Source organism: Aphidius gifuensis, linkage group LG4 (genome assembly GCF_014905175.1).
Source record: "Aphidius gifuensis isolate YNYX2018 linkage group LG4, ASM1490517v1, whole genome shotgun sequence".
NCBI classification, from domain to species: Eukaryota; Metazoa; Arthropoda; class Insecta; order Hymenoptera; family Braconidae; genus Aphidius; species Aphidius gifuensis.
In genome coordinates this window covers 8,176,177-8,191,168 of record NC_057791.1, presented here as the reverse complement: position 1 = coordinate 8,191,168, position 14,992 = coordinate 8,176,177, and positions in this window count along the sequence as shown.

The window sequence follows — 14,992 nt, the reverse complement described above, 5'->3', positions numbered from 1 at the left end:
TGCTTTGAAATTTTTACAGTAGATTCTTGAAATACTGATACATTTTATGTAATTTTTTGGTAATTGTTTGGGAGCTCGTTATTGTTTTATTAATTTTCAAAGTTGACAACTTTTAACATGGGCTCTTATGGAGAATATGATTTTTGTCAAAAAAAAAGTCCATTAAAATACCGATATCTTTATTCGACAATGTTACACCGTGGAAAAAAAGCTATTGGGTTATAAAATGAGACAAAACAAAACGTATGGAAAAAAAATTAAAGAGGTTTGGAGCTTAGTTTTTTATAATTAATAATTACAGTATGAAAAAATTCATCTAATCGAGCAGTATATATGACGTCTACTATATTCTAATGTCAGCTTGGCAACACCGAATTGTGATCCGCCATGTTGTGGCGTGTAGGTTTAAAACCGCCAGTAATAAATCCCACATTGATACACACATACTGCCACAGCAGCTATATCATACACTAACACAACGGCACTCTCAGTACAACCAACTGTTTTCTTTTTTTGCGGTGTTTCACGTTTTACACATTTTTTTTAACTATTAAATAAATGTTACAAAAATAAAAAGTTGATAAAATATATTTCAGGGATTAATAATATTAGGTTATTATACAATAATTATTGCAAAAAACTATTATTTTGTCAAAAAAAAAAAATGAAAACTTCGTCTTTTTGAGGTTGGCAATGGCTCTCGGACCAATGTATTAAACATAGGCTTTATCCCCTCTCCTATACCCCAAAATTTGGCCAAGGTAATCCCTTAACAAAATTTGTCATGCTCTAAACGAAAATTAATCGACATACAACAAAATTTGTCATGCTCCAAACAAAAACTGTTGAACATACGACAATTTTTGTATTTAGTTTAATAATTTTTATTATTCCACATAACAAAAAATCTAAAACCATATTAAATTTTTTTTTTTTCAAAATTACGAAATAAATTTTCATTATGATAATTAAAAAGAAGAAGGAAACCGAATTAAGGAAGGATTTATTTTTCATATTTATATTTATAATTATAATTATTAAAAATTAAAATAAAAAATCTCTGCATTAAAATGACAGATGCAGGTTATGTTTGTCATTTTCATATAATTTCATACTTTATTGTTGATGTGATTTGTTAAATATCAAGTTTGGTTATTTATCTAGTTGCTCACAAATATTTTAGTCTATAATTCAATGATTAAAATGTTATTAAAATTTGACATCTTGGGATTAATTAATTTATTTTTAAAACGTCAGTCACACAAAAGCTGATCTCAACTTAGACTGTCTTAGAAAATTCCACACAATGCCATGTAGATATACCGAGGCACACGAACAAGACCGAGTCTTACCGATATCACCCGAAAATCAAATTGTTGTGCAGCACGGTAATATTTGCCTTGAAACTGGACAATATTCATTGAGCAGCCGAAAAAATATTATTAAGCAACACTACAAATATTATTGGATGGTAAAAATTGTTGTGCAGCTAAATGAAATTTGTTCAACGATACAATAAAATTTGTTGCAGCACAACAAAAAGCGACAGGATAGGATTCCGCCTCTAGTTTGTTGTGCTCTAACAACAATTTTTGAGGTTTTTTTTTCTCAGTGTAGTGAACATGTGGCCAACATGTAAGCCAATAATAATTGAAAAGGCTGATGTTCAAAATGAAGATGCAACACTGAATCAAATAAATAATATTGAAGAATTAATTGAGGTAATAGATAGAACAGTCAATATTGAAAGATTTAATTGAGCAATAATTAAAATTATTAAAGAAATAAAATGTATGACAGTTTCTATAAATGGATTAGAATTAATTTATAAAATATGTTCAGAGGTTATGCTGTGGTTGCATGGAGCACATGTTGATATATCAAAATTTATGCAATGCAACATGAATAGAGATGTATATGATGAGGAATATCATCGGATAAATGGTGGTATGGAACTCAAAAATTTAGTTGATAATATTATGCAAGAATTAGAGAAAGAAGAAAAAGAAAAAATGATGAATAAAATAAATGATCAGCAGGGGGGTGATACATCAAATTATGCTAATCATGGTGAAAAAATAATTTGTGATCAACAAAATGAAGCAATGGTTGTTGATAATGAAAATAAATTAATAAATGTTGTGAGGAATAATCACAACAAATACATTGAAAAAACAAATAATTGTCAAGAAAATGAATTAAAAGTTGTGCATGAAAATCACAACAATCATGTTGATGAAGCAAATAATTATCACCAAATGACTTTCGATGATAATATGTGTGAAAATAATATTAATAATAATAATTTGAATGTTATTGTTGAAAAGGAAATTAAATTCAAGGTTGTCAGTAATAAATATGACAATGATATTGAAAAAATAAATGCTGGACAACAATGCAAAATAGATTGTGCTAAGAATAAACACAAAAATAAAATAAAGTTACAACTGATAAATAATCAAATGGAAAATAATGATAAAATTAAATGCAAAATAAAATTAAAGTGTTTGCATTTAATAAATAACAATAATGTGCAGTCCAATAATTCCAAATATAATGGTAAATTTTGATGTAATAAAAAATATTGTTACCATTGGAACACATGGGACAAATATATTGTGGATGGTCAATTCAAGGATGGTAATGGTGAATCAAGTTGGCTATTGTCATTTGCCTCGTGCCAAGGACCAGGTGACATGCTAACCACTGTATTCATGTGTGAGCTTCAATGGCGCATTCAAATATATGCCATGTAGGAACGCTCAAGGCCAAATAATGTATGATGGATGCTACTGCTACAATATGCTGGACATATTCAAGGAGTGGCGCAAATTCATCAAAATTTTATAAACTGAATTATAAGATGTGTATTATATCCTTTTTGTAAATAATTTGATAATTGATAATTTATATATTAGTTTTTTAAAATTTTTGAGACACAAAGTCAAATTTTAAACAAAATAATTTGAATTTTAAACGATGACTAATATAAATTTTAATCTTTTGATTGTATTTATTAATATATTAAATTTTTCAAAGTCAATTTTACATTTTAAGAAAAAAGAATTCAATTTTATTTAATGATCATTGGAAAATTTTAACTTTGTAAATATTAATATTGTTTGGCATTATGTTAAATATTTTGTATGTAATCTATAATTATGTATCTGTAAATTTTGTTTTTTGAGTCATCAAATATTGGGCAAATGTATTATGTCTATTTTTTTAATTATATGTCAAAAATAAACATAATAGGGGGGTACTGTAGCGAGATAGTATGCTACTGAGATTTAATTCTACCTGGACTTGAACTTGGGTCTTCGGTGCCACATTCTGAAGCATTACCACTCAGTCACGGCGGCTATAGCAAAACTTATGAATTAGTTTCTGATTTGAATGAAATCAACCAAAGACTATCTCTTGGCGGCCCGAGATTCAGCTGAAGCTTGGCCACATGGATAAATTTTTTTTTTTTTTTTTACTGGAAAAACACCGCGATTTTTATTATGGCCCACAGCAATCCGGAAACGTGAGGGAAATGTATTAGAATTTGATATAGGCCTAGCAATTTTTCTCGATGAGCGCCGCCTGACGGCAATTTGAACTTTTAGCCTTGTACCATAGTCATTTTTGAAATAGCCATACACTGAAAAAACTAGTGATGTCGACTGATACGGTATTTGGTATTTTACCGGTATTAAATACGGTAAAATACGGTATTTGGTATCAAATTGAAATACCATACCAATATGCCTTTCACCGATTTTTCCATGTAAATACCGTAAAATACGAGTAAAATTTTCGATACGGTATTTTTACAACTATATAGGTGAAAATACGGTATTTTCTGTTTTTGGTACAAGCAAAAAAAAATTTTTTTTTTTTTTTTTTTTTCATATAATTTCTAGATTATCAACCGTGGCACTGGTCATTAATAGCGGCCATATTTGATATTTTGTTTTATTGTCAAATGTCAATTGCTCAGCTGTTTTTATTATATTGCACATTCCACATTGACATTATTATTTTAAAAGCCGATATAATAACAAAAAAACTTTTTAAGTGTAATGAAAATTTATTAATATAAATACTTCTTCCAATAATACTAACTTTTTTTATTTAAAAAAACCTTATTTTTTTAAGGACAAATATTTTTTTTTTTTTATATTTTAATTTTGCTATATAATTTATTTACTGAATTTATTTATTGAATTTATTTATCATCTATAACTTCGTATGTATTTATTTTTATTTATACAATAAAATCAAGTTATGTTCATATATTTTTTATTTTTCAATACCATGAGTAACATCTCTATAGTTGTAAATACGGTATTGGTATCGAAAATTTCACTGATACCGTATTTTTACATACAGATTATTGATACGGTATTGAATGGTAAATTACCGTATCAATACCGTATTTTGTACCGTATTTGGTATCAAAAATAAAATACCGGTATTTGCACATCACTAGAAAAAACGTTCCCGCTGCAGGCACGGTCTATTAGACCGGTAATGGTAGACTGCTACAGTAGCAGGATGTCCATTTAAATTCACAGTAAGCACCCGTATGGTCTCGGTAAACTGTGCTGCTGATTCAGCAGTACAAAGCACTGCTGTGGCAACTGGATGCGCACATCTGTATGCGCGGTCATATACGGTTCACGATATTGACATCACTTATAGGTTAGGATTAAAATTTAGAATTTTTTAAATGTTCAATTAAACATTTCTTTTAATGTTAAATTTGAAAATTTTTTTTCACGTTAAAAATTAAATTTTTCACATTTTTAATTTACCGTGTTGTATTATTTTTATGCTATCATTATAGTTAATGCAATTTCTTCGTTTATTTAATAAGTTAATTTATTATTATTACACGGTAAATTAAAAATGTAATTTTTTTTTTTTTAATTCTATATTCAAATAAAATATATTTTTTTTAATCTCTTTATTCATATTTTTTTATAATATACAAGATTTTAAAATCAATTCATATTCAATAATAATAGTAATATATAATTATATTTATTAATAATTAATGTTAATAATATATATATATATACATCATTTAATTTATCGAATGAGTCTTTACGTGTCATACAGCATTCTTTGTACCGCTCATACGCCTGAACTCATCAACAGTAAAGTCTACCGCTACAGCGCTTCGCAGTCTACTTTACTGCTTCGACAGCAGGAACGTGCCTGAAGTTGGAACAGTTTTCCAGTGTATGAAAAATTTACAAAGCCAATACTAAATATTGAAAATTGACAATGCAAGTTTTAAAGAAGTGAATATTAATATTTGATAAGTCAAACAGCAAAATTTAAAATAAGCAAAAGTAAATTTTACAATAGTTATAAATTTTTTTACCCTGCACCGTGCCCCCTCCCCCTCCATAAAGAGGTAAGGAGGCATGGTGCAGGGTAAATAGATAATAATTTTAATGGAATAAAAATAAAAAAAATGCACAGATAACTCATAGGCAAAAATTTATTAACAACAACAACAATAATAATAATAATAATAATATTTTTACATAAATTTATTTTGACGAAACTTGACCTCAAAACTTGCAAAGAATGGATTAAAAAAAAAATAAATTGAAAGTTCCATAAGTTACATATCTATATATATAAATGTGAAAATGAAAACCTTTGAGGCATATATTTTCAGCAACTACCCAACCGATCATTATGATTTTTTTTTTAATTAAAGAGCTTAGCACGGAGATCGTTTTTAGCGTTTATCCGATTTCATAACTTAATAAACAACCGAGTTATTAATTATTATAAATAATAGCCTGCTACGCGGCAGAGTCAACAGGCGGCGCTTCAGTAGTGGCTGCTTTACACTCATACAATCACAGAGTTGGAAAAAGAGAGAGAACGCGCCATAGTCCCAAATGATCTATTTGCATTTAAACATAATAAAAAAATAGAAAAAAAATTAACAATAATATTTTCGAATCAACTAGCTTAGGAATCATCAGACCGATAGCTAAATAGAAGTGTAGGTAAAAATATAGTTACAAGCTTAAAAATTTTGGTAAATATTCGGTTTAAATGAAATGTGTTATCAATAGAAAATGTTTAATAAAATGAAAATGTTTACGTTCAAAATTTCTTTGTTGGATAACGTTGGTTTAGATTTTCTATTAATTCTGCCATTAATGATAATGAAAATGGTAGCACGAAATTATTTAATAATCATCATCATACCTTATCACTCCATTCAAAAAATTAAAAAAGAAAATTTCATCTAAACAATTAAAGTTAAAAGTAAATCCCATCGTCAAACAAAGTTTGGGCCCAATAGTATGTAATCCGTATTGTAAAGAAAAACAGACTGATAATTAAAAAATAGTAGTAGTAAAAATTTTTTTAACGACAAGCATAAATGTGTATTTTTCCCCTATTCTTATGTGTTGAAGTTGTCGACTTTGACATCTATTATCTAAAAAAAAAAAACTAGCATGAAAATTTAAAAAAAATTCATCGGAAAAAATTCTGACTTTTATTTGCTACCAAAAAATCGAAAATTGAATAACGGGAAATTTATTTAATTTTCAACCTCAAGTTTGGAATAGGAATATTATTTTGAGCTAGCAAGTCCTTAATTTTTTTGAACAAATGATAACATCTCTAAAATTGTCAAAATAATCTCGAGCGAAGCCGGGTTAATCAGCTAGTAGGTATATATATATATCATTAACTTTTTTTTTTTTTAACGAAATTTCACTTGTAAATTAAAAAAAATTTACTTTTAAAAACCCATGAAAACTTCAATGAAAGTAAAACATTATTTGACTTTGAATAAAACACATTACACATTTCGTTGTTACAATTTATCACCACGTCTGACACGTCGAGTCGATTATCGACTAAGGCAGACAAAAATAAATCATCTGGATTTTCCAATGCGCAGAATAACTGATGCGCAGTCATTTGATTTTTTTTTTACTATGGCTCATTCGAATTTCCACTGAACACATATGAATATAGACATTTGAATACTGCAGTCCGCAACAACGAGCATCTTGGAAAGTAGTACACGGAGAAAAATAAAAGGTAAAATTTACAAAAAAAAAAGTAAAATTTACCTTTTTTGAGATGAAACGAGGGACGCCAAGAGACAAAAGGTAAAATTTACCAAAAAAATTTGTTATAAGATTGAAGCTGTAGTTTACCTATGGACAGTGTTAAATTTACATTTAATTTTTGTTATCGCTTCCATTACTCCGAAAAAAGGTAAAATTTACCTTTTAAGGCGTTAAAGTTGTTTTTACATTTTTAATTAGTAAAGTTTGTGTTACTCTCTTAGTAGGTAAAACTTACCACTTTTCAATGTTAAAAATGCAAAATAAAATTGTTAGAACAACAGGATATTTAGTTGTTTTTTTTTTTTTTTTTTTTGTTCGCAATTATGGCACTGCCTGGTATCGAACCCCTCTGCCTTAAACGCTACCTAATTCTACCTAATACTAAAACCGTGCTTTAACCGACTTAACCACGAACGCGAGTTGACACACGGCAGATTTTTATACTATTTGGATTGACTCTATGCTGAGAGCTTACGTATAAGAATTTTATTGTTATCGATTAAAGTTATTGTGGCAAATGGCTTAGTAGTTAATGAAGATTGAAATAAAATTTATTAAGTATCATCATATTCTTACACATTTCCCAATAATATTTAAATTTGATATAGCAAATGTGGCTGAGAAAAAGATAAAACTGAATAAATCGTGTTGTAAAATGAATCAGATACTCAGCCACTTACCACAATTATATAAATTTATTTTGCGAACTTTTTACAAGCAGTAGGTAAAGAAAAGATAAAGCTAGGGAATTAATGTTGCCAAAAAATTATGTTTTAAGGAATTAATGTTGCTTAAAAAATAATTTCTTTGGCAACATTAATTCCTTAGCTACATCTTTTCCTTAGCTACTGCTTTTCTTTGGACATTTTTTATTTATTTTATAAATAAAATACATGTAAATTTATTTTTTAAAAATACAAATGTCCAAGGAAAAGCAGTAGCTAAGGAAAAGATGTAGCTAAGGAATTAATGTGACTCGGGAATTATTTCCTTGAAACATAATTCCTTAGCCACATTAATTCCTTAGCTACATCTTTTCCTTAGCTACTGCTTTTCCTTGGACATTTTTTATTTATTTTATAAATAAAATACATGTAAATTTATTTTTTAAAAATAAAATGTGAGGGAGTAGTAGTTAGAAGATGTAGCTAAGGAATTAATGTGACTAAGGAATTATTTCCTTGAAATATAATTCATTGGCAACATTAATTCCTTAGTCACATTAATTCCTTAGCTACATCTTTTCCTTAGCTACTGCTTTTCCTTGGACATTTTTTATTTATTTTATAAATAAAGTACATGCAAATTTTTTTAACAATGTGAGAGTAGTTAGTGAAAGATGTAGCTAAGAAATTAATGTGACTCGGGAATTATTTCCTCGAAACATAATTTGGCAGCCTCAATTCCTTAGCTACATCTTTCCTTAGCTACTGCTTTTCCTTGGACATTGAATTTTTAAAAATGAAAATACATGTATTTTTATATAAAATAATAATGTCCAGTGAGTAGAGCAGTGAGATGTAGCTAAGGAATTAATGTGACTCGGAATTATTTCCTCGAAACATAATTCTTGGCAGCCTCAATTCCTTAGCTACATCTTTCCTTAGCTACTGCTTTTCCTTGGACATTGAATTTTTAAAAATAAAAATACATGTATTTTATATAAAATAAATAAAAATGTTCAGTGAGTAGGGCAGGAAAAGATGTAGCTAAGGAATTAATGTGACTCGGGAATTATTTCCTCGAAACATAATCCTTTGGCACCCTCAATTCCTTAGGTACATCTTTCCTTAGCTACTGCTTTTCCTTGACATTGGAATTTTAAAAATGAAAATACATGTATTTTTATATAAAATAAGTCAGGATGTTCATATAGCTAAGGAAAAGATGTAGCTAAGGAATTAATGTGACTCGGGAATTATTTCCTCGAAACATAATTCTTTGGCAGCCTCAATTCCTTAGCTACATCTTTTCCTTAGCTACTGCTTTTCCTTGGACATTGAATTTTAAAAAAAAAAATACATGTATTTTTATATAAAATAAAATGTCCAAAGTAGTTATGAAAAGATGTAGCTAGGAATTAATGTGACTCGGGAATTATTTCCTCGAAACATAATTCTTTGGCAGCCTCAATTCCTTAGCTACATCTTTTCCTTAGCTACTGCTTTTCCTTGGACATTGGAATTTTTAAAAAATGAAAATACATGTATTTTTTATATAAAATAATAAAAATGTTCAGGTAGCTATGGAAAAGATGTAGCTAAGGAATTAATGTGACTCGGGAATTATTTCCTCGAAACATAATTCTTTGGCAGCCTCAATTCCTTAGCTACATCTTTTCCTTAGCTACTGCTTTTCCTTGGACATTGGAATTTTAAAAATAAAAATACATGTATTTTTTATATAAAATAAATAATGTCCAGGAGCAGTAGTTATGAAAGATGTAGCTAAGGAATTAATGTGACTCGGGAATTATTTCCTCGAAACATAATTCTTTGGCAGCCTCAATTCCTTAGCTACATCTTTTCCTTAGCTACTGCTTTTCCTTGGACATTTTTATTTTTTTCAAATAAAAATACATGTATTTTATCTATTTAATAAATCAAAATGTCCAAGGAAGTAGAAAAGATGTAGCTATATTAATGTGACTAAGGAATTATTTCCTTGAAATATAATTCATTGGCAACATTAATTCCTTAGTCACATTAATTCCTTAGCTACATCTTTCCTTAGCTACTGCTTTTCTTGACATTTTTATTTATTTTATAAATAAAATACATGTAAATTTTTTTTTTTAAAATACAAATGTTTTCTTGAAATATAATTCATTGGCAACATTAATTCCTTAGTCACATTAATTCCTTAGCTACATCTTTTCCTTAGCTACTGCTTTTCCTCGGACATTGGAATTTTTAAAAAATAAAAATACATGTATTTTTTATATAAAATAAAAAATGTTCAGTATAGTTAGCGAAAAGATGTAGCTATGAATTAATGTGACTCGGGAATTCTTTCCTTGAAACATAATTTTTTGGCAGCCTCAATTCCTTAGCTACATCTTTTCCTTAGCTACTGCTTTTCCTTGGACATTGAATTTTTAAAAATGAAAATACATGTATTTTTTTTATATAAAATAATAAAAATGTCCAAGGAGTAGCAGAAAGATGTAGCTAGGAATTAATGTGACTCGGGAATTATTTCCTCGAAACATAATTCTTTGGCAGCCTCAATTCCTTAGCTACATCTTTCCTTAGCTACTGCTTTTCCTTGGACATTGAATTTTAAAAATAAAATACATGTATTTTTTATATAAAATAAATAGTCAAGTCCGAGGAAAGAGTAGCTAAGGAAAGATGTAGCTAAGAATTAATGTGACTCGGGAATTCTTTCCTTGAAACATAATTTTTTGGCAGCCTCAATTCCTTAGCTACATCTTTTCCTTAGCTACTGCTTTTCCTTGGACATTGAATTTTAAAAAATGAAAATACATGTATTTTTATATAAAATAAATAAAAATGTCCATAGTAGCTATGGAAAAGATGTAGCTAAGGAATTAATGTGACTCGGGAATTATTTCCTCGAAACATAATTCTTTGGCAGCCTCAATTCCTTAGCTACATCTTTTCCTTAGCTACTGCTTTTCCTTGGACATTGGAATTTTTGAAAAATAAAATACATGGATTTTTTATATAAAATAAATAAAAAATGTCCAAGGAAAAGCAGTAGCTAAGGAAAAGATGTAGCTAAGGAATTAATGTGACTCGAATTATTTCCTCGAAACATTCTTTGGCAGCCTCAATTCCTTAGCTACATCTTTTCCTTAGCTACTGCTTTTCCTGGACATTGAATTTTTAAAAATAAAAATACATGTATTTTTATATAAAATAAATAAAAATGTCCATAGTAGTTAAAAGATGTAGCTAAGGAATTAATGTGACTAAGGAATTATTTCCTTGAAATATAATTCATTGGCAACATTAATTCCTTAGTCACATTAATTCCTTAGCTACATCTTTTCCTTAGCTACTGCTTTTCCTTGGACATTTTTTATTTATTTTATAAATAAAATACATGTAAATTTTTTTTTAAAAATACAAATGTTTTCTTGAAATATAATTCATTGGCAACATTAATTCCTTAGTCACATTAATTCCTTAGCTACATCTTTTCCTTAGCTACTGCTTTTCCTTGGACATTGGAATTTTTAAAAAATAAAAATACATGTATTTTTTATATAAAAATATAGTAGCTAAGAAAAAGATGTAGCTAAGGAATTAATGTGACTCGGGAATTATTTCCTCGAAACATAATTCTTTGGCAGCCTCAATTCCTTAGCTACATCTTTTCCTTAGCTACTGCTTTTCCTTGACATTGAATTTTTAAAAATGAAAATACATGTATTTTTTATATAAAATAAATAAAAAATGTCCAAGGAAAAGATGTAGCTAAGGAATTAATGTGACTCGGGAATTATTTCCTCGAAACATAATTCTTTGGCAGCCTCAATTCCTTAGCTACATCTTTTCCTTAGCTACTGCTTTTCCTTGGACATTGGAATTTTTAAAAAATGAAAATACATGTATTTTTTATATAAAATAAATAAAAAATGTCCAAGGAAAAGCAGTAGCTAAGGAAAAGATGTAGCTAAGGAATTAATGTGACTCGGGAATTATTTCCTCGAAACATAATTCTTTGGCAGCCTCAATTCCTTAGCTACATCTTTTCCTTAGCTACTGCTTTTCCTTGGACATTGGAATTTTTAAAAAATAAAAATACATGTATTTTTTTAAATAAAATAAATAAAAAAAATGTCCAAGGAAAAGCAATAGCTAAGGAAAAGATGTAGCTAAGGAATTAATGTGACTCGGGAATTATTTCCTCGAAACATAATTCTTTGGCAGCCTCAATTCCTTAGCTACATCTTTTCCTTAGCTACTGCTTTTCCTTGGACATTGGAATTTTTAAAATAAAAATAATATTTAAATAAAACCAAGAGTATAGTGAAGATAGCTAAGGAATTACTGTGACTAAGGAATTATTTCCTTGAAATATAATTCATTGGCAACATTAATTCCTTAGTCACATTAATTCCTTAGCTACATCTTTTCCTTAGCTACTGCTTTTCCTTGGACATTTTTTATTTATTTTATAAATAAAATACATGTAAATTTTTTTAAAATATAATGTCCATGAAAAGTAGTTATGAAAGATGTAGCTAAGGAATTAATGTGACTAAGGAATTATTTTCTTGAAATATAATTCATTGGCAACATTAATTCCTTAGTCACATTAATTCCTTAGCTACATCTTTTCCTTAGCTACTGCTTTTCCTTGGACATTTTTTATTTATTTTATAAATAAAATACATGTAAATTTTTTAAATATTTAATGTCCAGTGAGTAGTAGCAGTGAAAGATGTAGCTAAGGAATTAATGTGACTCGGGAATTATTTCCTTGAAACATAATTCCTTAGCCACATTAATTCCTTAGCTACATCTTTTCCTTAGCTACTGCTTTTCCTTGGACATTTTTTATTTATTTTATAAATAAAATACATGTAAATTTTTTTTTTTAAAATACAAATGTCCAAGGAAAAGCAGTAGCTAAGAAAAAGATGTAGCTAAGGAATTAATGTGACTCGGGAATTATTTCCTCGAAACATAATTCTTTGGCAGCCTCAATTCCTTAGCTACATCTTTTCCTTAGCTACTGCTTTTCCTTGGACATTGGAATTTTTAAAAAATAAAAATACATGTATTTTTTATATAAAATAAATAAAAAATGTCCAAGGAAAAGCAGTAGCTAAGGAAAAGATGTAGCAGCTAATGTACCCGGAATTATTATTTCCTCGAAACATAATTCTTTGGCAGCCTCAATTCCTTAGCTACATCTTTTCCTTAGCTACTGCTTTTCCTTGGACATTGGAATTTTTAAAAATCAATTTACATGTATTTTATTTATAAAATAAATAATGTCAGTGAAAAGCAGTAGCTAAGAAAAATATGTAGCTATGAATTAATGTGACTCGGGAATTATTTCCTCGAAACATAATTCTTTGGCAGCCTCAATTCCTTAGCTACATCTTTTCCTTAGCTACTGCTTTTCCTTGGACATTGGAATTTTTAAAAAATAAAAATACATGTATTTTTTATATAAAATAAATAAAAAATGTCCAAGGAAAAGCAGTAGCTAAGGAAAAGATGTAGCTAAGGAATTAATGTGACTAAGGAATTATTTCCTTGAAATATAATTCATTGGCAACATTAATTCCTTAGTCACATTAATTCCTTAGCTACATCTTTTCCTTAGCTACTGCTTTTCCTTGGACATTTTTTATTTATTTTATAAATAAAATACATGTAAATTTTTTTTTTTAAAATACAAATGTTTTCTTGAAATATAATTCATTGGCAACATTAATTCCTTAGTCACATTAATTCCTTAGCTACATCTTTTCCTTAGCTACTGCTTTTCCTTGGACATTGGAATTTTTAAAATAAAAAATACATGTATTTTTATATAAAATAAATAGTAACTGAAAAGCAGTAGCTAGGAAAAGATGTAGCTAAGGAATTAATGTGACTAAGGAATTCTTTCCTTGAAACATAATTTTTTGGCAGCCTCAATTCCTTAGCTACATCTTTTCCTTAGCTACTGCTTTTCCTTGGACGTTGGAATTTTTTTAAAATGAAAATACATGTATTTTTTATATAAAATAAATAAAATATGTCCAAGAAAAAGCGGTAGCTAAGGAAAAGATGTAGCTAAGGAATTAATGCGACTCGGGAATTATTTCTCGAAACATAATCCTTATACTAATTCCTTAGCTACATATTTTCCTTAGCTACTGCTTTTCCTTGGACATTGGAATTTTTAAAAAATGAAAATACATGTATTTTTTATATAAAATAAATAAAAAATGTCCAAGGAAAAGCAGTAGCTATGGAAAAGATGTATTATGAATTATGGACTCGAATTATTTCCTCGAAACATAATCCTTATAGCCTCAATTTAGTTGTTATCTTTTTTTTCTTCTACTGCTTTTCCTTGGACATTGAATTTTTAAAAAATAAAATACATGTATTTTTATTAAAATAAATAAATAAAATGTCCATGAAAGCGGTAGCTAAGGAAAAGATGTAGCTAAGGAATTAATGTGACTCGGGAATTATTCCCTCGAAACATACTCCAGGCCTCAATTCCTTAGCTACATCTTTTCTTAGCTACTGCTTTTCCTTTTTGGACATTGGAATTTTTAAAAAATGAAAATACATGTATTTTTTATATAAAATAAATAAAAAATGTCCAAGGAAAAGCAGTAGTTAAGGAAAAGATGTAGCTATGAATTACTGTGACTAAGGAATTATTCCTTAAAAATATAATTATTACAAAATAATTTTAAGTCACATTAATTTTAGCTACATCTTTTTAGCTACTGCTTTTCCTTTTGACTTTTTATTTATTTTAAAAATAAAATACATGTAAATTTTTTTTAAAATACAAATGTCCAAGGAAAAGCAGTAGCTAAGGAAAAGATGTAGCTAAGGAATTAATGTGACTAAGGAATTATTTTCTTGAAATATAATTCATTGGCAACATTAATTCCTTAGTCACATTAATTCCTTAGCTACATCTTTTCCTTAGCTACTGCTTTTCCTTGGACATTTTTTATTTATTTTATAAATAAAATACATGTAAATTTTTTTAAAATATGAATGTTCAAGAGTATAAAGATGAAGCATGAATTAATGTGACTCGGGAATTATTTCCTTGAAACATAATTCCTTAGCCACATTAATTCCTTAGCTACTGCTTTTCCTTGGACATTTTTTATTTATTTTATAAATAAAATACATGTAAATTTTTTTTTTTAAAATACAAATGTC